This window comes from Chiloscyllium plagiosum, unplaced genomic scaffold, assembly GCF_037043375.1.
Source record: "Chiloscyllium plagiosum isolate Xiang-an unplaced genomic scaffold, Cpla_swu_hap1 HiC_scaffold_42, whole genome shotgun sequence".
NCBI classification, from domain to species: domain Eukaryota; kingdom Metazoa; phylum Chordata; class Chondrichthyes; order Orectolobiformes; family Hemiscylliidae; genus Chiloscyllium; species Chiloscyllium plagiosum.
In genome coordinates, this window is record NW_028270180.1 from 17,332,366 (window position 1) to 17,359,288 (window position 26,923).

Consider the following 26,923-nt stretch of genomic DNA (forward strand, 5'->3'; position numbering starts at 1 on the left):
TACGGTCCACTTTCTTGCCCCTTCACATATACAAGCCCCCCCCCCCGTCCGACTGAAAGGATTTGGGGAGGACCCCATTCTACAATCCTGGCTGCTGCACCACAATAGATTGGGGTCGGGAGCAGGATTCCTGTCCCTGCCTCGGGAGGAAGTCACCCTTAGAGAGTGGCCGGCCTATTGGGTCCACAGCGCCACCTTGGAGCAGTGGTCACTGCTGAGATTGCAGGCAGTGCCTCCAGAGGTAAGGGGTGCTTGTATATAGAGGGTTCCCCCAATCCTTGCCAATTCCAGCCCAATGATGTAGAGGTGCCGTTGTTTGAGTGGGCCTGAATTGGTCACATGACACCAGGTTATGGTCCAACATTTTCATTTGCAATCACAAGCTTTCAGAGCAGCAATATAACCTAGTGTGGTGTGAGTTCTAGGAGAAAGTGAGGACTGCAGATGCTGGAGATCAGAGCTGAGAGTGTGATGTTGGAAAAGCACAGCAGGTTAGGCAGCATCTGAGGAGCAGGAGAATCAACGTTTCATGCATAAGCACTTCATCAGGAATGAGGCTTGTGGGCCGGGGGGGCTGAGAGATCATTGAGAGAGGGGGTGGGGTTTGGGGGAAGGTAGCTGAGAAAGCGATGGGTGGATGAAGGTGAGGGAGAAGGTGATAGGTCAGAAGGGGAGTGATGGACAGGTCTGGAGGGTGATGCCGAGTTGGAGGCTTGGGACTGGGATAATGTTGGGGGAGGGGAAATGAGGAAGCTGTTTAAATCTACATTTATCCCGTGTGGCTGCAGGGTCCCAAGGTGGAATATGAGGCGTTCCTCCTCCAGGCGTCGGATGGTAACAGTTTGGTGGTGGAGGAGGCCCAGGACCTGCATGTCCTTGACGGAGTGGGAGGGGGAGTTGAAGTATTCAGCCATGGGGCAGTGGGGTTGGTGGGTGCGGGTGTCCCAGAGATATTCTCTGAAATGAACCGCAAGAAGGCATCCTGTTTCCCCGATGTAGAGGAGACCACACCGGGTGCAACAGAAGCAGTAGATGACATTGGGAGAGGTGCAGGTATATTTCTGTCGGTTGTGGAAGGATCCCTTGGGGCCTTGGACAGAGGTGAGGGGAGTGGTGTGGGCACAGGTTTTGCACTTCCTGTGGTGGCAGGGAAAGGTGCCAGGAGTAGGGTGTGGGCTGATGGGGGTTGTGGACCAGACAAGGGAGTCGCGGAGGGAATGGTCTTTTCGGAATACTGATAGGGGTGGGGAGGGAAGTATACCTCTAGTGGTGAGGTCCGTTTGGAAGTGACGGAAGTGGCGGAGGGTGATGTGATGTATGCGGAGGTGAGTCGGGTGGAAGATGAAAACCAGGGGGTGTTCTGTCCTAAAAATGTGTTGCTGGAAAAGCGCAGCAGGCCAGGCAGCATCCAAGGAGCAGGAGAATCGATGTTTCGGGCATAAGCCCTTCTTCAGGCTTATGCCCGAAACGTCGATTCTCCTGTTCCTTGGATGCTGCCTGACCTGCTGCGCTTTTCCAGCAACTCATTTTTCAGCTCTGATCTCCAGCATCTACAGTCCTCACTTTCTCCTAGGTGTTCTGTCCTTGTTGCGTTGGGAGGGGTGGGGGATCAAGGACGGTGATGCGTGAAGTGGAGGAGATGCACTGGAGGGCATCGTCAACCATGTGGGAAGGGAAGTTGCAGTCGTGGAAGAAGGAGGCCATCTGGAACTTTCTCAGGTGGAATTGGTCATCCTGGGAACAGATGCAGCAGAGGTGGAGGAATTGGGAATAAGGGATGGTGTTTTTACAGGAGGTGGGATGGGAGGATATAGAGTAGGTGGCTGTGGGCTTGTAGTATATGTCTGTGATTAGTCAGTCACCAGAGACGGTGATGGAGAGGTCCAGGAAGGAGAGGGAAGTTTCTGAGATGGTCCAAGTGAATTTGAGGTCAGGGTGGAAGGTATTGGTAAAGTTGTAAAGTTGGTTAAGTTCTGGGAGAAAGTGAGGACTGCAGATGCTGGAGATCAGAGCTGAAAATGTGTTGCTGGAAAAGTGCAGCAGGTCAGGCAACATAAAAGGAGCAGGAGAATCGACGTTTCGGGTATGAGCTCCTTGGGTGCTGTCTGACCTGCTGCACTTTTCCAGCAACACATTTCCAGCTCTGGTTAAGTTCTGACCAATTCCAGCCCAAGCAATGAGGTTTCTCTCTCATGACATGGTACCCCCCAACCCCAGCCCCCTCCCACCTCACCCCCTCCCAGGCAGACTACGCAGGGCAGTGGGGAAACCTTCAGCGGCCTTTCCAAGCATCCATCCAGAAAGTCTCAGACAGGTTGGTGTTGGGGATGATTGAACCAGGAGAAGGCGAAAGAGGATACAATTTCAGCCCCGTGAGACGACAGGGCATAGCCAGATGTATTGAAAAGCTGAGTTGAGGATGTATGTGAAGTGCAAACTCCATCACAGATCCATTTACCACGTGGTTTTAGAATCATAGAATCCCTACAGTGTGGAAACAAGCCACTTTGCCAACAAGTCCACGCTGACCCTCTGAAGGGTATCCCAGCCAGACCCATTCCCCCTACCCTATCACTCTACATTTCCCCTGACCAATGCACCTAACCTACACATCCCTGGACACTATGGGTAATTAAGCATGGCCAATTCACCTAGTCGGCACAACTTTGAATTGTGGGAAGAAACCGGAGCACCCAGAGGAAACCCATGCAGACACGGGGAGAATGTGCAAACTCCACACAGACAGTTGCCCCCTCGGTTGGAATCGAAGCAGGGTCTCTGGTGCCGTGAAGTACCAGTGCTAACCGCTGAGCCACCTCCTGAGAGTTTGGGTTCAAGACAGATTGGTTGAGGAGAAGATGAGGTTAAGAACAGTTTTCGAGCTTATGCATCTCTATTTTATGCATGTTAATACTCTACTCCCGCTCTCTAATTAGAAAGAGAACTGGTGGTGAGTTTAACCCAAGGGTCACCACATGTGAGGGGTGAACTTGAGAAAATGGGATCCTTCATAGTGACTTTAGCCAATTGTAGGAATTGAACCCACACTGTTGGTATCTCCATGCATTACAAACCAAGATGTCCCACCAAATGATCCAACCAACCCCTAGGCATAGTCTATTTATTTAGATCTTCAATGGACACACTTATCCAAACTTACATAGAGCACCAAGTAATCTAGTTATTCACTGCACACATTAGCCCTGAGAGTGGTTTGTGTAGTAATATGAGGTCAGCTAGACATTATGGGACATGAGTCCCCTAATTGGGGCTCTTAACCCAGTCCAATTAGGGAGCCCTGGCTGACAGATAAAAAGGGTGGGTGTCAGAGATACTGCCATTCAAGTGCCTTACTCTCTATGAGGCAGTACTATAATAAAGAACCATTCATGTGTAAATGAAGGGTGACTTTATCACGGGAGACCAGCCTCTGTGGAGGTTTTGCAATTAGGATAAGGGCTAAAACATCACAAGGAACAGTTGATATGAGAGGTACAGTTGCAAATGTAGGAGAAAAGTAAAGAAGGACATGCTGGGGCTAGACAGGGTCAAGAAAGGAATGATGTTCCCAGTAATCGGGGGAATTCCAGAACCAGGGGGTCACAGTCTAAGGATATAGGATAGGCTATTTAGGACTGAGATGAGGAGAAATACCTTCACCCAGAGACTGGTGAGCCTGTGGAATTCTCTGCCACAGAACATAATTGAGGTCAAAACAAGAAGGTGTTAAAGGACCAAAGGGTGTGAGGGAGACAGTGGGAACAGGAGACTGAGTTGGATGATCAGCCATGAACACATTGAATGTTTGATGTAACTGAAATTATATATTGAAAAAGACCTGGATTGATTGTTAAGATTAGATTAGATTAGATTAGATTACAGTGTAGAAACAGGCCCTTCGGCCCAACAAGTCCACACCGACCCGCCGAAGCGAAACCCACCCATACCCCTACATTTACCCCTTACCTAACACTACGGGCAATTTAGTATGGCCAATTCACCTGACCTGCACATCTTTGGACTGTGGGAGGAAACCGGAGCACCCGGAGGAAACCCACGCAGACACGGGGAGAACGTGCAAACTCCACACAGTCAGTCGCCTGAGGCGGGAATTGAACCCGGGTCTCTGGCGCTGTGAGGCAGCAGTGCTAACCACTGTGCCACCGTGCCGCCCACATTTAAGTCTCTCAGCTTTTAGAATGAACATGTTGGTTTCAGTTCTTTCATATGTAAATTGCAGAACATTTAAAAGTTACATTCTCAAGTGAACTTTAACAATTGGTGTCATGTCGGCCCAGATAATGCATTTAAGTCCAACACCGGCATCTCCAAATCACACAATACAAATACACTTAAAGTGTTGGCAATGTAATCGCATTACAGCCAACACACACTTTAAAAGTTCGCTTTTTGGAAAAAGGAATCCCTAGTCACCCAATCACATTACAGCCTATTTGCGTTAATGAAAGACACGTTATAGCAGAACTGACTGTGCTGACACAAACGGTCACAACTGAGTGTGAGGAGACTTGTATGGAGCGTGGGCCAGTTCCTCAGATTTATTCGGTGCTCGGAATCATTTGACATGTTTGCAATTGCTCTGCTTTATAAACAAGCCGGAGCCGTTAAATAAGCCTCTGAAAATCACTTGACAGGTTCAGGGTTCAATGTTATGACTTTAATTTCAGGCCACCAGCAGTTTGCTGACATTACGCCATTTGACATTGTTGGGTCATTTGTGATATCCATCGAAAGTAAAGTACATCAGGATTGTTTGACTCTGCCACAGCATTTGCGAACCTCTCCATAATTGTAAATCCCAGTCTAGTTTTTGCGAGGCTGCTAAATTCTCAAACCTCCCTCACTTAATGAGGTGCCCAGAACTGCAAATATTAATCGAAGTGCAAACTCTCACTAACAACTCTGTGTGCCTGTGTCTGGAAAGCAATGCCATTGCTGTTTCAGTCCATTCTCAATAACATCCAGTGGTCCCAGTTTTCAGCTTGAGATCCAATTCAGCAGCAAGATCATGGGAGGCTGGACTTAAGGGATTGGTTAGCGCAGTTGGCTGGATAGCTGGTCTGTGCTGTAGAATGATACTCAACAGTATGAGTTCAACTCTAACACTGGCTGAGGTTACCATGAAATATTCATCTTCTTCCCTTGCCTGAGGTATGGTGACCCTCACGGTAAATCTGAAAGAGTAGTTCCATGGCTTGGTCAGACTATGGCTTCTAGTGGACTAGAAAATGGAAGTCAAATATAAACACTCTGAAGAAAAGTTATAATGGTCTCAAAATAGTTATATTTCTCTCTCTTTTTTCCAGATGCTGCCAGACCTGTTGAGTTTCTTCAATATTCTCTGTGCTTGGTTTAGAAAACAAAGCTTTCCGGTTCAACCTCAAGTGCCACACGTCAGAAACCTTATTGTTCCCCACTACATGGGTGATGCTTAGATGTTAATGTTAATTCTGAAGGCCTTTCTGTGAATTTATTTGCCAGATGAGCATCGCTGGGTGGTCCAGCATTTATTGCCCATCCCTACTTGCCCTCAAGAAGGTGATAGCGAGCTGCCTTCTTGAACCGCTGCAGTTGTAGGGGTCGTAGGTAGACCCCCCAATGCCTTTAGAAAGGGAGGTCAGGATTTTGACCAGGCAACACTGAAGGAACAGCGATATACTTCCAACACAGGACGGTGAGTGGCTTGGAGGGGAACCTGCAGGGGGTGGTGTCCCTGTGTATATGTTGTCGTTCAAGGTAGTACACGTCATGAATGTGACCAATGAAGGAGCCTTGCTGAGTTGCCGCACTGAGGGGAAGGGAGTGAATGTTAAAGTTCCTCACTAAAGAATTCAAAATGCAGAATAAAACCAAAAGGTGCTTTAGTAACTCAGGCAGCATCTGTGGGGAGAAAAACCGAGATGTTTTCAGTCTGGTATGACATGTCTTCACTCTGATGCTCTGTTTAACTTCATTCAAGGTCTTTGCTCCCAAAAAAGTCGTCATAGCTGGAAATAGAATAAGATTGACTAGGAGTTCAGCGCAACACACAAACTCGCCTTAGTTACTGTATTTGATTAGATTCTCTACAGTGTGGAAACAGGCCCTTCGGCCCAACAAGTCCACACCACCCTTCCGAAGGGAAGCTTCCCTAACCTATATTTACCCCTGACTAACACGATGGGTTTTTAGCATGGCCAATTCACCTGACCTGCACATATTTGGATTTGGGAGGAAACTGGAGCACCCAGAGGAAACCCAAACAGAGAAAATGTGCAAACTTCACACAGACAGGCAGGAATCAAACTCAGGACCCTGGTGCTGTGAGGCAGCAGTGCTAACCACTGAGCCACCGTGCTGCCCATAATGTTTACCTATTTATCCGTTCTCCTTGTGGAAGAAACTATACAAGGCACCAGTGAGTTCACAGGTTGGAATACTGTGAACAGTTTTGGGCCCCTTATCGAAGGAAAGATATACCAGCACTGAAGACAGACCAGAAACAGTCCACCAGCTGTGTTTGAATTTACCTTTTTGCCAAAGGGTGTGTTTATGGGATGTTGACACCAGGTATGGAGGGTCTGCTTTATGAGCAGAGGTTGAGTAGGTTGGACTTACACTTACCAGAATGTAGAAGAATGGGACATGATCTTGTTATAGAGTCATACAGCATGGAAACAGCCCCTTCAGTCCAATTTATCCATGCCGACCAGACATCCCAATCTGACCTAGTCCCATTTCCCAGCATTTGGCCCATATCCCTCTAAACCCTTCCTATTCATGTACCCATCCAGATGCCTTTTAAATTGTACTAGCCTCCACTACCTTGTGACGATGCTGTCACTTTAAAATGGTTATTTTGTCCTTGGTTATTTTTTGAAAAGTGGTCATAAAGGCAGAGGTGCCGAAGAGTCTAGGGAATTTAACAGTTTAACAATCAAACGATGTGGCCAGCTCTCCCAGTTCAGGGTTTTTGTAGTTTTGTTTAGCTGTAGCGGTCACAAGATGAGTGAGTCCAGGGGAGTTGCAAACCTCAGTAAGGGATTCCTAACTGACTTTCTCTGAGATCTCCCTGGATGTTGTTGACTCCTGCTTGTAGGAACCTGTAGCCAAAAGAGAAAATGCTGGAAAATCTCAGCAGGTCTGGCAGCATCTGTAAGGAGAGAAAAGAGCCGACGTTTCGACATCAAAGCTGATGACAAAGGGTCAGTTAGACTCGAAACGTCAGCTCTTTTCTCTCCTTACAGATGCTGCCAGACCTGCTGAGATTTTCCAGCATTTTCTCTTTTGGTTTCAGATTCCAGCATCCGCAGTAATTTGCTTTTATGTAAGAACCTGTGTTTGAATTTACCTTTTTGCCAAAGGGTGTGTTTATGGGATGTTACAACATTTGGAACAGTTACTGGATTGAGTATTCGGTTAAGTTTTCCAGTAGTTGAATTATTCCAAATTCCACTTTCTTTTGATTGTGTTTTAACTGTAATGTTTAAATAAATTGTGTTTTGCTTAAAGCCGAGTGATTTGACCAGCTGCATCACACCTGGAACACCCACTTCACTTTAAAATAGGAAAATGTTAGCAGGTCTAGGCCAACTTCTTGAAATATTTTAAGAGGGTCCAGCCTGGTCCATAACAACTTCCTCTGGCAGCCCATTCCACAGACGTAACACGCTCTGCATCAGAATGTTACCCCTCAGGTCCTTTTTAAATCTTTCCACTCTCACCTTAAACTTATGTCCTATAAGTGTAGACTCCCCCACCCTAGGAGCCATATAAGGCTCTTAGAGGACCTGACAGTGTAGATGCAGCAAGGCTGTTGTCTCCTGTGGGAGAGTCTCGGACAGGGGTGGGGAACCTATGGCCTTCTGGGCCACTGTGTGTGGCCTTTTGAATGAATCCAAATTTTGCAGAACAAATCTTTTATTTTTTAATTAATACGTTTTTTGTCGTCCTTTATTATTTTTATTTTATCTTAAAATGAATGTATTTGAAATACCAGCGAGTAAAAGAAAATTCAACGAAATAATCCTCACAGACTGACCGCCACAATTAAAAAATTGGTAAGTCATAAGGGCTATTTTGACACTTGCTATGCTCATGATTTAGTTATTTTGGTTAGTTAGTACATAGTAGTTAGATTTTTACAAAATAATGTGAATTTTGAAGAATATATAATTGAGGTTTCTTGGATGCGGCCTTATTAGATTACAACTAACATAATGCGGCCTTCCAACATGAAAAGGTTCCCCACCTCTGATCTAGGAGCTGAGGGTATAATGTAACATTAAAGGGTCATACATTGAAGGCAGAGATGAGAAGGAATTTCTTCTCTGGACTTTTCTCCTTTGCAAACCAAAGGGCAGGATCATTGAGTACACTCAAGGCTGAGATAGATTTTTAATCAATAAGGGAATCATGGGGAAAAGACAGGAAAATGAAGTTGAAGGATATCTGATGAGCCATGATCTCATTGAGTGGCAGGGCAGACTCAATGGGCTGAAAGGCCTACCTTCTCCTCCTATGACTTATGGTCTTGTAATCGAGAAGAGATCCGAGGTGCAAAGATGGGGCATTTATTGAGGTGGGCCACCGTGTAGCTAAAGCCCTCCTCACCAACACCAGAATCCAGCTCAACATGGGAAGGTTTTTTCCCAGGCTGTCATCAATGCAGGGCCTTAAGTGACCAATTAATGACCACTGAAGGGCCTGTGCTGACTGCCACTGGGGAAAACATATCATAACATTGGCATTTAGACTCCCTGACTGAGGGACTAGACGGGACAGTGGTTAGCACTGCTGCCTCACAGCGCCAGGGCCCCAGGTTTGATTCCAGCCTCAGACCTCTGTCTGTGTGGAGTTTGCACATTTTCCCAGTGTCTACGTGGGTTTCCTCCAGGTGCTCCGGTTTCCTCCCACAGTCCAAAGATGTGCAGGTCAGGGTGGATTGGCTGTACTGCAGCGTCCAGGGAAATGCAGGGTTACAGGAATGGGGTGGGTCTGGGTGGGATGCTGTTCGAAAAGTCAGTGTGAACTTCAGGGGCCGAATTTCACATTTTAAGAATACTATGATTGTATGCTGGGAGGTAACGCCTGCCCTCCCTTCTCTCCTCATCTCTGGAAGAAAAAACTGGCAAATAATACACCCTGGTCCATTTCCTACAAACTAGGAACAATAGCAGACCATTCGGGCCTTTCAGCTACTCCATCATTCAGCAAAGTCAAATTGACAACTTTGAATCCCATGAATGCTTCATGCTGGAGGTCCACTACAATGAGTACAATCTTTTCCCAATGCTGTTGATCTGGTCTGCACCTTTTAATCCACTAATCTCAGGATACAGCGCGTAATCCTCCAGAATTTCCGCCACCTACAGTCAGATTCCACCACCAGAGATATATGTCCTTCCCCACCCCTATCAGCATTCCGCAGAGACCATTCCCTCCGCCACTCTCTCGTTAGATCTACCCTCTTCATGAACCCACCCTCCACTCCCAGCGCCTTCCTCTGCAACCACAAGAGGTGTAAAACCTGCACCCACACCTGACCCCTGACATCCATCCAAGGCCCCAAAGGATCCTTCCATATCTGGCACACCCAAACACCTCATCTACTCTTCCACTCTACATTGGGGAGACATGACACCAACTTGCGGAACATTTCAAGGAACATCTCTGGGCCACACTCTAAACAGCCCCACCGCCCTGTGGCCGATCACTTCAACTCTCCCTCCCACCCGCCCCCCCCCCCCCCCCCCAAGGACATGCAAGTCCTGGGTCGCCTCCACTGCCAAATCCAAGTCACCTGACGACCGGAAGAAGAGCGCCTCATCTTCCACCTTAAGAGCCTCCAACCACACAGCATCAATGTCGTGTTTCCTCATCTCCCCTCCCCCCACCTTATCCCTGATCCAACCCTCCAACTTGACACCAATCCTCTTGAAATGTCCAACCTGTCCATCTTCCTTCCCACCTATCTGCTCCATGCTCCTCTCCGACCAATCGCCATCACCCCCACCTGCATCTACCTATCACCTTCCAAGCTACCTTCACCCCAGCCCCACCCACCTCCCATTTATCGCTCAGCCCCCTTGGTCGACCCCCCCCCCACCTCCACAATCATGATGAAGGGCTTATGCCTGAAACGTCAATACTCCTGCTCCTCAGATGCTGCCTGACATGCTGAGATTTTCCAGCGCCATACTTTTCGACTCTTCACCTCAGGACAGCCTTGAACCCAGGGCCTGTCTCTCCTACCTGATGAATTCACTAGATATGCACAACTTTGTGAGAAAATGACAGCCAGAGTGAACACAGAGCAGCAATACAGCACTGGGAAGATAAATTGGTAATAAATTGCTCAAAGAATTGTTTAATTTCTAGAGGAGTTGAAAGGGGCTCGTGATTATATATAAATGTTATGTATGATCTTTGACACAACAACCTTTTGTATTTTCTAGTGGGACATGGGTGCTGCTGGCTGGGCCCAGTATTTATTACCCAATCCCTAATTGCCCTTGAGAAGGTAGGGGTGAGCTGCCTTCTTGAACTGCTGCAGTCCACCTGCTGTGGGTTCACCCACAATGCCCTTAGGGAGGGAATTCCAGGATTTTGGACAAACGACTTGAGAAGGAACGGCTATATATTTCCAAGTCAGGGTGGTGAGAGGCTCAGAGGGGAACTTACTAGTGAGGGTGTTCCTATACATCTGCTGCCCTTGTCCTTCTAGATGGAAGTGATCACGCATTTGGAAGGTGCTGTCTGAGGATCTTTGGTGAATGTCTGCAATACATTGTGTAGATGGTACACACTGCTGCAACTGAGCATCAATGATGGAAGAAATGGATGCTTGTGGATGTGATACCAATCAAGCGGGAGCTGCTTTGTCCCGGATGGTGTTAAACTTCTTGAGTGTTTCTGGGGCTGCATCCTTCCAGGGCAAGTGGGGAGTATTCCGTCACACTCCTGACTTGTGCCTTGGAGATGATGGACAGGATTTGGGGAATCATGAGGCGAATTACTTGCTGCAGGGTTCCTTGGTTCTGAACTGCTCTTGTCTTCACTGCATTTATATGGCCAGTCTGGTTCAATCTCGAGTTAATGGTAACCCCCAGAATTGTGATAATGGGGGACCCAGTGTGGCAAGATGCAAATACCCAGTGCAATCCACTTCCAGTAATCGAGGTAAGTGATCCTGGCAGTGGATCTCCAGGAGAAAGAAACTCTCCCAATCTTCGCAACTCCTGGCACACATACCCCGCATGCAATTCGATACAGTGAGGGAAAGTGTTGACAAATGTATTCACCAGGAACGGGCTATCTTATGGGATGCATATGGACATAACCAGGCAGGCAGTGAGGGTCAGGTAGAGAAAGCAGTTATACAGCAGCCCCCGTACAGCCTGAGGATACTGTATGCATGATTGAGCTCCACTTGCACTGTGCAGATGCTTAGTGGATAGGATGGGACCTAATCCAGTGTCTTTACCCCTGGCACTCTATAACGTATCACAGGAAAGTGCAAAATAAATGGAGATAGAGTGCTGTGAATCACTTGGGTACAGAATACTTAAACAGCCTTAATGGGATCGTGAACATAAAGCTGCGCATGATGTTTATGTTCCTGGACAGCCAACCCAGTGAATGGAAAGAGGAAGTGAATCCCTCTGGAAATTGGGCCGGATGATTCTGGATGCTCCAAACGAGGCAGGCCAAGGAATATCAGTTCAACCGTCAGAACATATCCTCCACAAAATCGACAGGATATTGGACAGGAGGTCCCATTTTTGTTTATTTATGCCAACACAAGAAATGGAGGCAGGAGTTGGCTATCCCAGAGATGGCACAGTGGGATGACACATCGGTTCATCACAGTCCAACAAATGGGCCGAGGGTGTAACCCACTCTACAAAGGGAGCTGAATGGTTTTTCATCAAAACGAGTATCAGGGATGGCTGAGGGTGCTGTTGGTGTTCACAAGATAGCAGAAGATGGCGTCAATGGATGCGATGTAAATAGATTTGTGTCAAAAATGTCTCACATTTATGAGTGAAGAGCAATTTTCTCCCTCATAAATTGCAAAATTAAGAGTTGGAGATTATGGATAGTCATTGGGTGGCACAGAAATGGATAATTGCAGAAGAAAAAGAGGCATTTTATCAAAGTTTTTAGTCTTGCACTCATCAGAACAATTTGCAAGAATACCAATTCAAGGGGAAAGGCAACATTAATACAACACGAGAAGAGAGTGCTGATTAGATTAGATTCCTAACAGTGCGGAAACAGGCCCTTCAGCCCAACAAGTCCACCCTCCGAAGAGTAGCCCACCCAAGACCCAACTCCCTGACTAATGCACCTATCACAATGGGCAATTTAGCATGGCCAATTCCCCAGACCTGCACATCTTTGGATTGTGGGAGGAAACCGGAGCTAACCCACGCAGACATGGGGAGAATGTGCAAACTCCACACAGACAGTCGCCTGAGGCTGGAATCAAACCTTGATCCCTGGCGCTGTGAGGCAGCAGTGCTAACCACTGAGCCACCGTGCTGCCCCTGATGCGTATCTCCAACTCAAATATTGCTGAACAAATATTAGTTGGCAAGCAGTCTCTGTTTTGACAAAGTGTACCTTTTGTTCAGCAATATTCGAGTTGGAGATACGTATCAGGATGTGTTTAAGCTGGCCCAGGCAGTGTTCCTCAGGATGTACCTCAATAAGTGGAGCACACTTTTTAAACAACACAGGTGAGCACCTCTATAAAAATCAGGAAGCATTTTGTACTTCACTCACTCCAGCAATAGCTGGTGGGTCATTATGGGTCATTTGATAGCACTCTCACATCTGAGTCTAAACATTGTGGGTTAATGACTCACTTGTATCAGAGCTAGGATGAAGCTCCACCACTGCACCGTCACTGCTGCTATCTTTTAGATCAGATCAAAACCCTACCTGCCCTCTCAGGTGGACATGAAGGATTGCTGAGCCGTATTTCTGAACAGAGAAGGGGTGTTTTCCCCATTGTCCTGATTAATGTCCATCCCTCAGCCAACACCTACAAACAGATGACCTGTGGGAGCTTGCTGTGCAGTGTCCCCCACCCGCCTGACAGACCACAGATACGGGCGGCACGGTGGCACAGTGGTTAGCACTGCTGCCTCGCAGTGCCAGGGACCCGGGTTCAATTCCCGACTCAGGCGACTGACTGTGTGGAGTTTGCACGTTCTCCCCGTGTCTGCGTGGGTTTCCTCCGGGTGCTCCGGTTTCCTCCCACAGTCCAAAGATGTGCAGGTCAGGTGAATTGGCCATGCTAAATTGCCCGTAGTGTTAGGTATAGGGGTAAATGTAGGGGTATGGGTGGGTTGCGCTTCGGCGGGTCGGTGTGGACTTGTTGGGCCGAAGGGCCTGTTTCCATACTGTAATGTAATCTAATCTACCGTCGCTCTGAAAGTTGGGTTGCTGGGCCATCGTCGGGCCCCAGTCGACTGAAGAAGGACGATACGAAAATAAAATGGCATCACTAGTTTCTTGTAGGATATGTGGAGCATATGGATTAAATCTCTCAATGGCTTTCCTCATGTACTGCTTCACTGCGAACAAGTCCATCCATAATCATCCAGTCCATTTTCCAGATGGATTCACTTCCTCTTTCCATTCAGCTGTCAGGAAACATAAATATCGTACAAACCCTTATGTGCACAATCACATTCAGGCTGCTTTTAAGTGTTCTCTACCCATGCACTCCCTTGGCAGTGAAATGCTTTAGGGCATTTGTAGCCCACGGTAAGTGGAGACAGGAAGGGACTGCAGATGCTGGAAGCCAGAGTCAGTAGACGTGAACTGGAAAAACACAACAGGTCAGACAGCATCCGAGGAGCAGGAAGATCCATGTGTCAGCACAAAACGTTGACTTCCTGCTTCTCGGACGCTGTCTGACCTGCTGTCCTTTTCCAGCTTCACATCCATAGACCCTTGTAAAGGTATGTATCTCGCCCCGTGCTTTTCTATCCAGTATATGGACCAGACCAAACCCCCTCAAAGGGGATAGCCCAGACCCTGACTTTTATTTTATTTAAAACCAAGTGTTAGGTATTGTGTTCCATTTGTAGTTCGATTGGTCAATATACTAGGCTTTAAGCAAAACACACTTTATTCCGACATCACAAATGGGAAAAGAAGATTTGACATTACTTTAACTCTGTGGAAATGCTTAACAAAATAATTTATCATTTAACTGCCCCTCATCAACAGTTTCAATATAACAGCATCCCATAAACACACTCTTGGCAAAGGCAAATTCAGCAAAACAGATTTCCCTCACATGTGGTCTCCTCTAGTCCAGGAGCACCGACAGAACGAATCCAGCAGCAGAGAGAGAACCCAAGCTTTTTACAGCAGCAGCAGCGGAGAGAGAGCTGCATCTAGCTGCTTCAACTCCGAAACTCCAACTTCAACAACTGAAAGCAAAACTAAAACCCTGGGCGTGTGGGAGCCTGACTCCGCCCATTCATGCACCTTTTGTCTAATTTATAAAACAAACCCCAAAGTTATTCATTCTACCTTCCATGGAGCAAATACGTCAGCACCAGGTTTACACCTCCCCTCTTTCAGAGAAATAGGACAGATCAAATCCCTCTTAAAGGCACATCTTGTCAAATCTCTTTCCCTCATCGCTGACGGGGGTTTGTTGAAGCGGGAGAGAAATTCCAATTGCCCCCAAAGGTACAGATGGAGATGGCAGGGCAGCTTGTTGTTTGAGTTTTAACTCCTCCGTGTTAATGAAGTTAAGAGGTGAACAGGATTCACAGCATGGGTTCCCACCCCACTAGCCTGTCCCTGAGGTGGATGTCAGGGCTGCCACTGCTCCCTGGTGTCCCAGGGACCCAAACAATTGTAATAAAGACCATTTCTGCCTCTTGTTGCAATTCATGCGTCACCTCCGGTGGGAGTGAGCCTCCTGCATAAAGCTAATAGTTCAGCCTCTCCCTGCCAGAATCTCAATAAATTTTAATATTAACTGACGCGACCCAGTGCAGGCCAGAACTCCTATCTATAATAAGGATGGATGTGTGAAATACTCAATACTTCACCTAATCTTCATTTTAAGAATGGAAATTAATCTTCCGGTGAGAACTGCTGGTGAAGTCTTTTGTAGTTCTGTATTCTGCTTCACTGACCAGGCTCAGATGTGATAAATAGTTGGTCTTATGCAACTGGTTTATAATGCACTACAATGCCAACAGCGTGGGTTCAATTCCTGCATTGGCTGAGGTTACCATGAAGGATTCACCTCCTCTCTCTCCTCGCCAGGTTAAACCACCACCAGTCATCTCTCTCTAAGGGATAGAAGTGCTCTGGTAACCTCCCATCCACCTCCTTTGTGGGATGAAGGGAGGTCTTCATGAAGATCTCTTGTGTAGTGCTTTGGTCTTCCAGAATGAAGAGGAAACCCACCTGGCAAGGGGACAAAGCATCTTCATGGAAGCACACTGCCATTCATAGAAGGCTAGAACTGTACAGCATGGAAAAAGGCCATTCAGCCCATCAATCACATGTTGTCTTTCCAAGATTAATTCACGTACAGGTCGTTCTGTTATAACACACGTTTCGGCAACGCGATTTCGCTGTAACACGATTGATGAATTGGGGACACTGTTTCTAAAGCACAAACTTTTAAAGCATGTGTTGGCTGTAACGCGATGACATCACTAACACTTTAAGCACTGTTTCTAAATCACGAGTTTTCTTTAACACGGGGTTGCACAAGAACGCAGAAGAACTGACTGTACATCCATTTCCTTTTCCTATTCCCTGTACCCTTTTAATTGTTGTTTCCTTTTCAAATATTTTTCTATTTCCCTCTCTGGTTCAAAACTAGAGAGCATAGAGTCAGAGAGATGTACAACACAGAAATGGACCATTCAGTCCAACTCGTCCATGCTGACCAGATATCCTAAATTAATCTGCCATTTGCCAGCATTTGGCCCATATCCCTCCAAACCCTTCCTAATCATGTACCTAACCAGATGCATTTTAACTATTGTAATTGTACCAGCCTCCACCACTTCCTCTGGCAGCTCATTCCATACACGCACCACCCTCTGTGTGAAACAGTTCCCCCTTTGGTCCCTTTTATATCTTTCCCCTCTCACCTCAAACCTATTCCCTCTAGTTCTGGACACCTCTCACTGGGGAAAAGACCTTAACTGTTCACCTTATCCATGCCCCTCATGATTTTATAAACTTCTATAAGGTTATCCCTCAGCCTCTGATGCTCCAGGGAAAACAGCCCCAGTCTATTCAGCCTCTCCTTGCAGCTCAAACCCTCCAACCCTGGCAACATCCTTGTAAGTTTTTTCTGAACCCTTTCAAGTTTCACAACATCCTTCCTACAGCGGGGAGACCAGAATTGCAGAGTATTCCAAAAGTGGCCGAACTGATGTCCTTGAGAGCCACAACATGACCTCCCAACTCCTATACTCAATGCACTGACCAATGAGGCAAGCATACCAAACACCTTCTTCACTACCCCGTCTACCTGTGACTCCACTTTCAATGAATGAATGCACTTAAGGAGAAGGTAAAGATTTGAAACGGACTTGAGAGATAACTGTTTCACGCAGAAGGTGGTGTGAGCTGACAGGGGAAGTGGTAGAGGTGAGTACAGTTATAATGTTTATAAAGCATTTGGTTAGACACATGAATAGGAAAGGTTTAGAGGGATATGGGTCAAACGCAGCAAATAGGACTAGTTTAGTTTGGGAAACCTGGAAGAGTTGGGCCGAAGTGTTTGTTTTGTGCTGTTTTACTCCGTGACTATTTAAAGCTGTTGTGGATTTAACTGCTGTTGCTGTCTCTGGTCTGGCATTCCATGTTCTGTCATCTCCTCAGCATCAAATAGAAAACACTTCACTCATTCTTTTAAACATGCCCTTAAATTTAAGGTTGAAGTCAATGCCAAGCTTCCAAACAGTCTGGTTCAACCTCAGACAGTGGAAGTGCTGCCAAACTAGGCAGCAGGCAGCTTAAACATGAAACTACATGTGGCTTGGGAAGACAATTGTTTCCAACAGTGCGTACAGATGAAAGAAGTGCTGAAATAGGTTGGTGGGTGGAAGGGGTGGGAGGAAAGTTGGCTTCAAGGAGATGGTTAGGGATGGTCCTTTGCGACTGTTGGGGTGGAGGTGCCCTGTGAGATGCCAAGGTCAATAGGTAGCTATGAGTATGACTTTACAAGGAGGGAAAGATTTACTCGGGAGTACAAGGCCACCAGCGGTAAAGGCTGATGCCTCCCAACAGTCAGTGTTGGGAGAAAGTATCTTAGGGAGATGCAAGACATGGTGTGTGTGTTTGTGTGTATGTGTGTGCATGAATATGTGGAGGTATGTGTGTGTGTGTGTGCATGTATTCGTGTGTGTATGCATGCATGTTCATGCATGTGTGCGTGATTGTGTGCATGCATAGCTGTCTGTATGTTTGCACGTGTATGCATGTATGCACATGCACTGTTTGTGTGTGCATGCATAGGTGTGTGAGTGTGTTTGTGTGTGCATACTATGTGTGCTGCATAGGTGGGTGCATATGTGTGTGCAAATACACGTATACATGTGCATGTGTGTGTGCATGATATCAGGGGCTGTCACTCCCAGCTCCCCTCTGGAATTCAGCTCTTTCATCCATGTTTGAACGAAGTCTGTAACGAGGTCAGGAGCTGAGTGGCCCTGGCAGAACCCAAACTGGGCGTCACTGAGCAGGTTATTGCTGAGCAGGTGCTGCTTGACAGCGCTGTTGGTGACACCTTCGATCACTTCACTGATGATGGGGAGTAGACCGATGGGACGGTAATTGGCCGGGTTAGATTTGCCCTGCTTATTTTGCGCATGTGTGCAGGCAAGTGTTTGTGTGCATCTGTGTATATATGTGTGTGCATGTGTATGTGCACTTGTGTATAATACTGGGTGCGTGTGTGTGTGCATATTTGAAGAGTGTTGAAATAGAGAAGATTGTGCTTTGCACATGTACAGTTTGAGTATTTCAGTGTTACATTGTTTCTCTCTGTTTGACTGAGCATTTGGTCCCAGTCAAGCACAATTCCAGATTGCCTGGAGAGAGGGTTCGTGACTGAATGCTGTTTTTAAACAAAAAGTTTAGGTTGCCAAAATGTATTACCATGGATTCCACCCAACCAATTGAAGTCTCATCTGATAAAGTGAAGTGGTGGCCTAAGGGAATGATGCAGTAGGATTGGCAAACATTTAACCTGAGTCTTTGGTTCACATCCTACCTAGACTGATAAGGTAACTTGGCCATATGCATTGGTGTGCTCAAGTCACTGAGCACATTCAAGACTGGGATTGATAGATTCTTGAGCAGAATCATGGGACAGGTCAGGAAAGTAGAATTGATGTCAAAGTTCAGTCACAATTTTATTGAATGGTGGAGCAAATAGAAGGGGCTGAATGGCCTTCTCCCATACTGGCTACATACATTCTTAGATGTTCCGCAGTCTGCAGTCAGGCCCCTGTGTTGGATTTAGTGCTGACGGTGCGTTTCCTGGTTTTGTTGGGACTCCGGTCCCTTCTGCCTGAGAGATATTCCACTACCAGTCAGGTTTGATGGAGTTTCTTCACATTACCACCAGGGAGAGTGGCGTCATAAATACACACAGCAATCAAGGAGGCCATTCGGCCCACTGTGCCTGTACTGACTCTCTGAAGGAGTGTTTCCATGAGCCTCACATCATTCCCCTGAATATTTTATTGTTTGTGAGGAGTTGCGATTGGTATGAATTGGCTCACTTAGCCTCTCCCACGGAAGTGTACATCACAATATGTACACAACCCACTGGGATCTCATTCACCTACCTTCAATTTCAGAGCAAGTGATGGTGTGGGTACAGTTACAAGATTTAAAGACATTTGGATAAGTTCATGAATGGGAAATATTTGGAGGGATATTGGCCAGGAGCAGGCAAGACTATTTTAGCTTGGGATTATGGTCTGTTTCAATGCTATATGATTCTATATCCTGCTGACTACATATGTGTGTGTGTGTGCGCGGACGCACACACGCACGTGCATGTGTCTGTGTGTGCATGTATGTGTGTGCATATGTGTGTATGCGTGTGAGTGTATGTGTGCATGTGTGCTTGCGTGTGTGCGTGTGCATGTGTGTCGCGTGTGTGCGTGTGCATGTGTGTCTCTGTGTGTGTGTGATAGTTCCCAGCGTCCTGTATGGCTCTGAGACGTGGACTGTCTACAGCAGGGACCTCAAGATGCTGGAACAGTCCCACCAACGCTGCCTGAGCAAGATCCTGCCAATCCACTGGGACGCACCAACACCAGAGTCCTCGACTAGGCCAACATCCCCACCATCGAGGCACTGACCCCTCCCTCGATCAGCTGCGATGGGCTGGGTACGTCATCCCCATGACCGACACGAGGCTCCCCGAGCAGGTGCTCTCCTCCCAGCTCCGAAACAGCAGGCCAGCCCCAGGTGGGACAGAGGAAAGGCCTCAGGGATACCCTCAAGGCCTCACAAGCTGTGGGAAGTGCAGCATTCCCACAGACACCTGGGAATCACTGGCCCCAGACCATCCCAAAGTGGGGGAGGAGCATCTGGGAAGGTGTTGAGCTCCTCGAGACTCACCATCGGGAAAAAGCGGAATCCGGGGGAAACAGCAAAAGGAGTGCAGTGCCACACCAACGCCCCACCCACCCCCTTCCTGTGACCACCACCTGCCCCCAGTGTAACAGAGCCTGGGGTAGCTGCATTGGGCTGTACAGCCACCTACAGACTCACCCTGAGAGTGGGAGAGAGTCACACCCGTCTCTGAGGGAGCACCGATGATGGATGATGATGCGTGTGCACATCTGCATACGTCCGTGCGTGTGTGTCTAATCTAGAAGCTAATGCTCTGGATACATGTGTTCAAATCCCATCACAGCAGGTAGTGAAATTTGAAGGTTCTAGTCCTCACCTTACCAGGAGGGGTGCCATGACAGTTTAATTCAAATCACTCCAGTTCCAATCACATTCACGATATGATCTTCTGGGAGGAGAACAAACAAACAAACCAATTTTAAAAAGCCTGGCCAATTAGCAGAGAAGCAGATGAGAGCACTTGGAGACATGTACCTCAGCAAGTAACCAGGATGTAGATCACATGAATCCAACAGCCATTGTCAGTCAAGGTTGGAGCAGGAGAGTATAAAGATATATAGTTATGTCTCGCTCTGTGTAAGGACCAAATTTGGATATTTTCTAATTAACCCATCCAGCGATGTTGTTACACATCTCTGGAGGAGGTGTGACACTTGAATCCAGGTGACCTACTCAGAGATGGGATGCTACCACTGCGCCACAAGGGCCCTTGATGAGCCAATCTGTGCTACATCTTCAAATCAACAAAGACTGTGTTGTTTACCAGCCATGCAGTGAGATTGGTAGCTTGTGAACTCACAAGAATACAACAGGAATAATCCAGATCTCTGGTCCCTCAGTACTTCAAGTGATTAATGTCTTCCAGGAGAGCACTCTAGCCCTGATTAATGTCATAAAGTACTTACCTTTTCTGTATGAGAAATCCTTGTCACAATCACACCCTCAAGAATCGAAAATTTTGCAGTATAATTGAGGTAGCAATTATTTATCTCATAGGAAGTTTGAACAGATTTGATGGCTGAATGGCCTCCACACAGTCCTGAGAAGCTTTTGCAGACTGACATGACCTCACATATCTGTCTCAGGTGATTCTTTTTTTTAACATAATCTTTGACAGTCCTGGGACATAACGCACACTCTTACAATTTGAAACTCAATTTATGTTCAAATTTGGTTGCGTTTGTAAAACAGCGCAGATTCATTTCTCTGGATCCTTCATCTGTTTTCCATTAGAACAAAGACTTCTCAGTTGTAAACACATACAGTGCAGTGCGAGTGATCTGGTCAATCTAATGAGTGGTAGCTACTGTCTACATTATGTTAGTTTCTGTAATGTGAATCCTGTCTGTTTCATAAAGAGAATCGCCCATACATAAAATGCCCCAAAGATAGTGGTGAGCTGAGCAAAACAAAACACAAAACATAGAACTAATTAACTGCAGATTTGCTTGAGCATCTTTTTTTAAAAAATCGTATTCATTCAGGAATGTAGGCTTCATGGGCAGGTCCAGGCTTTATTTCCCACCCATAACTGCCTTGAGAAGAAGGTGTTAAGCCACATTGTAATTGAAGGTGTATCATTTATTTATATGTGTGTGTTAACATTTTATTGGAGTGTGGATTTCGAAATAGTGGCATATGGGTGCTGGTTGTTTTTGAAGAGTTTTTGTTTTAAACAAACAAGGCCAGAGAGTCTTTCAGGAACAATGGCCTATTCCAGTATTTAGGGAGAAAGTGAGGACTGCACATGTTGGAGATCAGAGTCAAAAAGTGTGATGTTGGAAAAGCACAACAGGTAAGGCAGCATTCAAGAGCAGTAGAGTTGATGTTTCGAATATAAGCTCTTCATTAGGCATGTCCTGATGAAGGGCTTATGCCTGAAACATCGACTCTCCTGTTCCTCGGATGTTGCCCGACCAGCTGTGCTTTTCCAGCACCACACTTTTTGACTATTCCAGTATTTACCAGGGAGCAAGTGACTGCCTAAGGGACAACGTTTTCACGCAGATGTTGGTGTGTGTATGGAATGAGCTGCCAGAGGACATGATAGAGGCTGGTATGATTACAACATTTAAAAGGCATCTGGATGGGTATATGAATAGCAAGAGTTTAGAGGGATATGGGCCAAATGCTGGCAAATGGGACTAGATTAATTTAGGATATATGATCAGCATGGATGAGTTGGACTGATTAGATTAGATTAGGTTCCCTACAATATGGAAACAGGCCCTTTGGCCCAACAAGTCCACACTGACCCTCTGAAGAGTAACCCACCCAGATCCATTCCCCTATCCTATATTTGCCCTTGACTAATGCACCTAACATTATGGACAATTTAGCACGGCCAATTCACCTAACCTGCACATCTTTGGATAAGATTCTAGTCAGATCGCATTGAGAATTTTGTGAGCAGTTTTGGGTCCCATATTTTAAAAAGGGTATGTTGGTACTGGAGGGGTTTTGAGAATAATTCCAGGAATGAAGCGCTTGTGTGTGAGAAGCAGTTGAGGACTCTGGATCTGTACTTGATGGAGCGTAGAAGGATGAGGAAGCATCTCTTTGAAACTTACAGAATACTGACAGTCCTTGTTACAGTGGATATGAAGATGATGATGTAGGAGAGACTTGGACCCAAGGGCACAGGCTAAGAGAGAAGGCACACCCTGCACATCTGAGTTAAGAAGGGAAATCTTCAGCCAGAGAGTGGTGAATCTTTGGAATTCAGTGCCATAGAAAACTGTGGAGGACAGGTTATTGAGTATATTTAAGCCAGAGATAGATAGGTCCTTGATTAGTGAGGGAATCAAAGGGCATGGGGAGAAGGCAGGAGAATGGGGTTGAGAAATATATCAGCCATGATTGAACAGACCCAATGTGCTGACTGGCCTAATCCTGCTCATACCTTTTATAGTGTTATCATCTTAATATGGACTGATCAACTAAGAGTTGTATCAGTGAAGACAAATCAAACCAGTGGCTAGGACGACAGAAATCCATATTATTTCGATAGGGCATTCTATAATGCTGCTGGCCCTACAGTAATTGTTTGCAGGTCACCATTGAAGCCTTTTTAGTCACATCCACAGGGAACTTATTTGGAGGGTGCACTCTAAATTGCCAAGCATCACACTAACTGAACCCAATAAGAAGCACATTATCTGGAACAAATAAGTACCTCAAACCCTAAAAGGTGGCAGAGGCCAGAGAGTCAGAAATGCTGGAGTGTTATTATCAAGCTATCACATTTGGCCTTATCATATTTGCATGAGACTTTGCACCAGCATAGAGTCCTTAGAGAAGTTACCATACAATTGTGGAGAGGATAGTAATGGCTCCCAATTAGATTAGATTACATTACATTACAGTGTGGAAACAGGCCCTTCGGCCCAACAAGTCCACACCGACCCGCCAAAGCGCAACCCACCCATACCCCTAACCTAACACTACGGGCAATTTAGCATGGCCAATTCACCTTACCTGCACATCTTTGGACTGTGGGAGGAAACCGGAGCACCCGGAGGAAACCCACGCAGACACGGGGAGAACGTGCAAACTCCACACAGTCAGTCGCCCGAGGCGGGAATTGAACCCAGGTCTCCGGCGCTGTGAGGCAGCAGTGCTAACCACTGTGCCACCGTGCCGCCCACAAATAAGCCAGCCTTTCTTTTATTGAGTAAGGGCAAAATTTGGAGGATAAGAAATTTTTACAATACGACATCATCATAACATCAGATTGCCTTTTCAGGTGAGAATGTGGAGTTGCCCACTCTCCACAGTCAGGCCACCATTGTTGAGTGTGAATCCCTCTACAAGACAGTCTGCATCTCCAGTTGAAGCCAGGCAAGCAGGGAAGGCCTGGCGCTGGAAGTCCTCCTCCAGGCAGTCTTCCCACTCCAGACACCTCCAAGGATCTAAAGACTGACTGGGCGAGTGACCCAAGTGGGAACGGAGGCATCAATTAGCACAGCAACCAGCAGCAAGCATTGCAACTGAAGGGACTGTTTCTGTCCTGTACATCTCTCTGACTCTAACTGGTTCAGATATCAGTCCCCACCTCCCCAAATGTACAGGTCAGGTGAATTGTACCATATTAAATTGCCCATAGGGATACATGCATTAGTCAGGGGTAAATATAGGTTAGAGGAATGGGTCTGGGGGGGTTACTCTTCAGAGGGTCGGTGTGGACCTGTTGGGCTGAAGGGCCTTTTTCCATACTGTAGGGAATCTAATCGAACCTAAACATAGGTGATATCCATTAAGAATTCTGGGCCATTTAATATGAAGACTTTCAACTGGATGAACAATGATATCTGCAATGTTTACCTTCACATGTGGGCTCTTCCTCTGCAGCAGCAGCAGCAGTACAGACTGCTCACATTGGGAGGTGTATGCAGGGAACAGGCTTGGTCCTTTTCCTGGATGGAATTGGATGAATCCATCACAAAGGAAGCAAACGGTTTCCCTGTTAAAGATATGATGATGATGTTCAATGTGGAATCTGGTTGGCATGAACAAGTTGGAGTGAAGGATCTGTTCCGTACTGTACAGCTGTATGAATCTATGACTGTATAACTGCACACTGTTGTGGTGTTAATTGAAAGATATTAATAGAATGGTGCTTATAGCTGTGCATTCATTAACTTTGGTTCCAATTCAGGAGAATCAAGTAGATTCGAAGGCTGTTTGGTCTGGGATGGATTGGGTTCTAGCGTTGGTGAAAAATGGGCACTGGGTCTGGAATAGGACCGGCGAGAGGCATGGGGGAATTAGGTCTGGAGTGGGAAGAGGAACTGGGTCAAGAGCTGGGGAAGGGAGGCACAGGTCTGGAGGTGTGTGTATGTGTGTGGGAGGATTCGGAGTATCGGGCGTGAGGTGCTGTATCACTGTGGCAGAGGATGGGAGAATTAGGGTGGGACAGGTCAGGTCTGGGACTGGAATCAGATCCCGAGGTGGGTGAATTGGGTCAGGTGGATCATGTCAGGGAAAAGGGAGAAATCGGGTGTTGAGCTGAAGAAGGGGTTCAGAGGCGGTGGTGGGTATGAGGGAGTGGGATATCGTGCCTCTAGGTGGGAGTTTCAGCCAGATTCAGGAGTGTCTTAGGGAGATGCAGTTGAGATGATGTGAGTTAAATTGGAGGGTGGGTCTGATAGATAGCTACTCAGGAGTTAGACCAGGTTTCCCTGAGTAACTATTTACTTAACTGCAGTGGAATCCTCCGAATTCTCCATCTTCAACGGATACTTTTGGAGGGTTCCCAGAGCAGAGAGATTCCCAGCGGTAAGTTCAATTTCCCAGGCAAGTCCCACGGAGTCTGCTACAATGAGGATAGATTCCATAAACAGCTCCCATCTGTATTTCAGAAACACCTAACTGGCCATTAGACAGTGCAGGACATTACCTTTTGACAAATTGTAACCATGAGTGTTGACCTCTCAGCTTGGAATATCAGCTTAATACTGAGTGTGTTTAACAGGAATTCCTCTCTCCACTATTACATGGTGGAACATAGGGATAGACAATCGCCTGGTGGTATGTTCACGGGGCTGCTAATCTAGAGACCCAGGTAATGTTGCAGGAATCTGGGTTCAAATTTTACCGTGGCAGATAGTGGAATTTGAGCTTAATTTCCAAAACAAAATTTTGACATTAAGAGTCTAATAAAGACCAGGAATCCATTGTTGATTGTCAGGAAATGCCCATTTGGTTCGAATGCCCTTTATGTTAGAGACAAAAAACCTGCAGATGCCGGAATCCAAAGTAGACAGCCAAAAGGTTGGAAGAACGCAGCAAGCCAGGCAGCAGCAGGAGGGAAGGGAATGTCAGGGAAGGAAACGGCTCTCCTTACCTACATGTGACACCAGAACCACTGAAATGTGCTTGACTGCTAAATGCCCACAGGGCAATTAGGGGGGGGCAATGCTTTTCATTAAACACACAAAAGCAGAATTACTGCAAAATCTCAGCAGGCCAGGCAACATCTATCGAGAAAGAGAGTTAATTTGTCCAGCAATTTCTGTTCTTGTTTGTTTAATGGACAGCATTCCCTGAAAAAAGGTATCCCACAACACCTCTCCTGCAACATTCAGAGGGGAATATCTTCCCCTAAGCTCATGCTGGGGATAATTGGGTTCAGCACTGAGGTACATCACTTACCGGATCAGGTCGATGTATAAGATCCTAATGAGCGAAAAAGAGTATAGATTCTCCAGCATCATTACACTCCCGCTTGTGGAAGGTTGCTGGTTATAATTGGCTTCTCCAATACCAGAGGAACCTGAGGTATTGGAGGAGCCAAAAGTTCTTTGCTATCTTAGACTGTTGAGGCATCCAGTGATCAGGAAAAATATTATAAAGCTGCAAGCTTTTCTGTCTAATAATCATGCTGCACTTTATTCAGGGATCGTTTTAATCTGCATTGCAATTCTCAATAGTTAAAAAAAAAGCAAGTATTTCACCGCGCAAATGTGAAAACAGATAACTGTCCTGTAACAAAGGATGTGTTTGGGAGTCCATACTCGCCTCTGCAAAGTTGGAAGGCATCCCCCAACGTGGGGCAGGTGTCTTTAGTATTCCCAGTCCCTTACTCAATTATAACAAGAACCTAAGGAAAAGGGAGCTAGATGATCAGGCTTGTGAAAGATTCAATACCATTGGAACTTCATTTTCTCAGTGAAAATAATCATTCCAACTGAGAACCTCCAACAGCAGCTCTCCAGCCCTCTGAGGTAAACGTCCAAGAAATTGGTCCAACTCCAACTTCCCGATAATTTAATGTTGCTTTGATAACCTAAAAAGGGACTTACCACGGTAAGGAACGTCCCGATCACTGAATGTATGCCTGAGTCTCTTCCTGACAGTAACTCTCTTCTCCTTCAATCATCCCTAACCCTCACCCTTCATGCAGACAGTCTCTCACGCACACACACACACACACACCCGTGCACACAAATACACACATACACACGCACCCAGTCACACACACACATGTACAAACACACACAGATGCGTGCGCAAACATACACACAGAGACACATACATACACATATGCATTACATACACACACAGACACAGACACATACGCACACAGACACACACACAGATACAGAGACACACACAGAAACATACACAGACACACATGCACACACACACAAACAGATACACACACGCACTCACAGATATAGACACACGCACACATTGACACACAGACTCAAACACACACACACACACACACACACACAGTCTGGCTCTCAGTGTGAGGTCCATG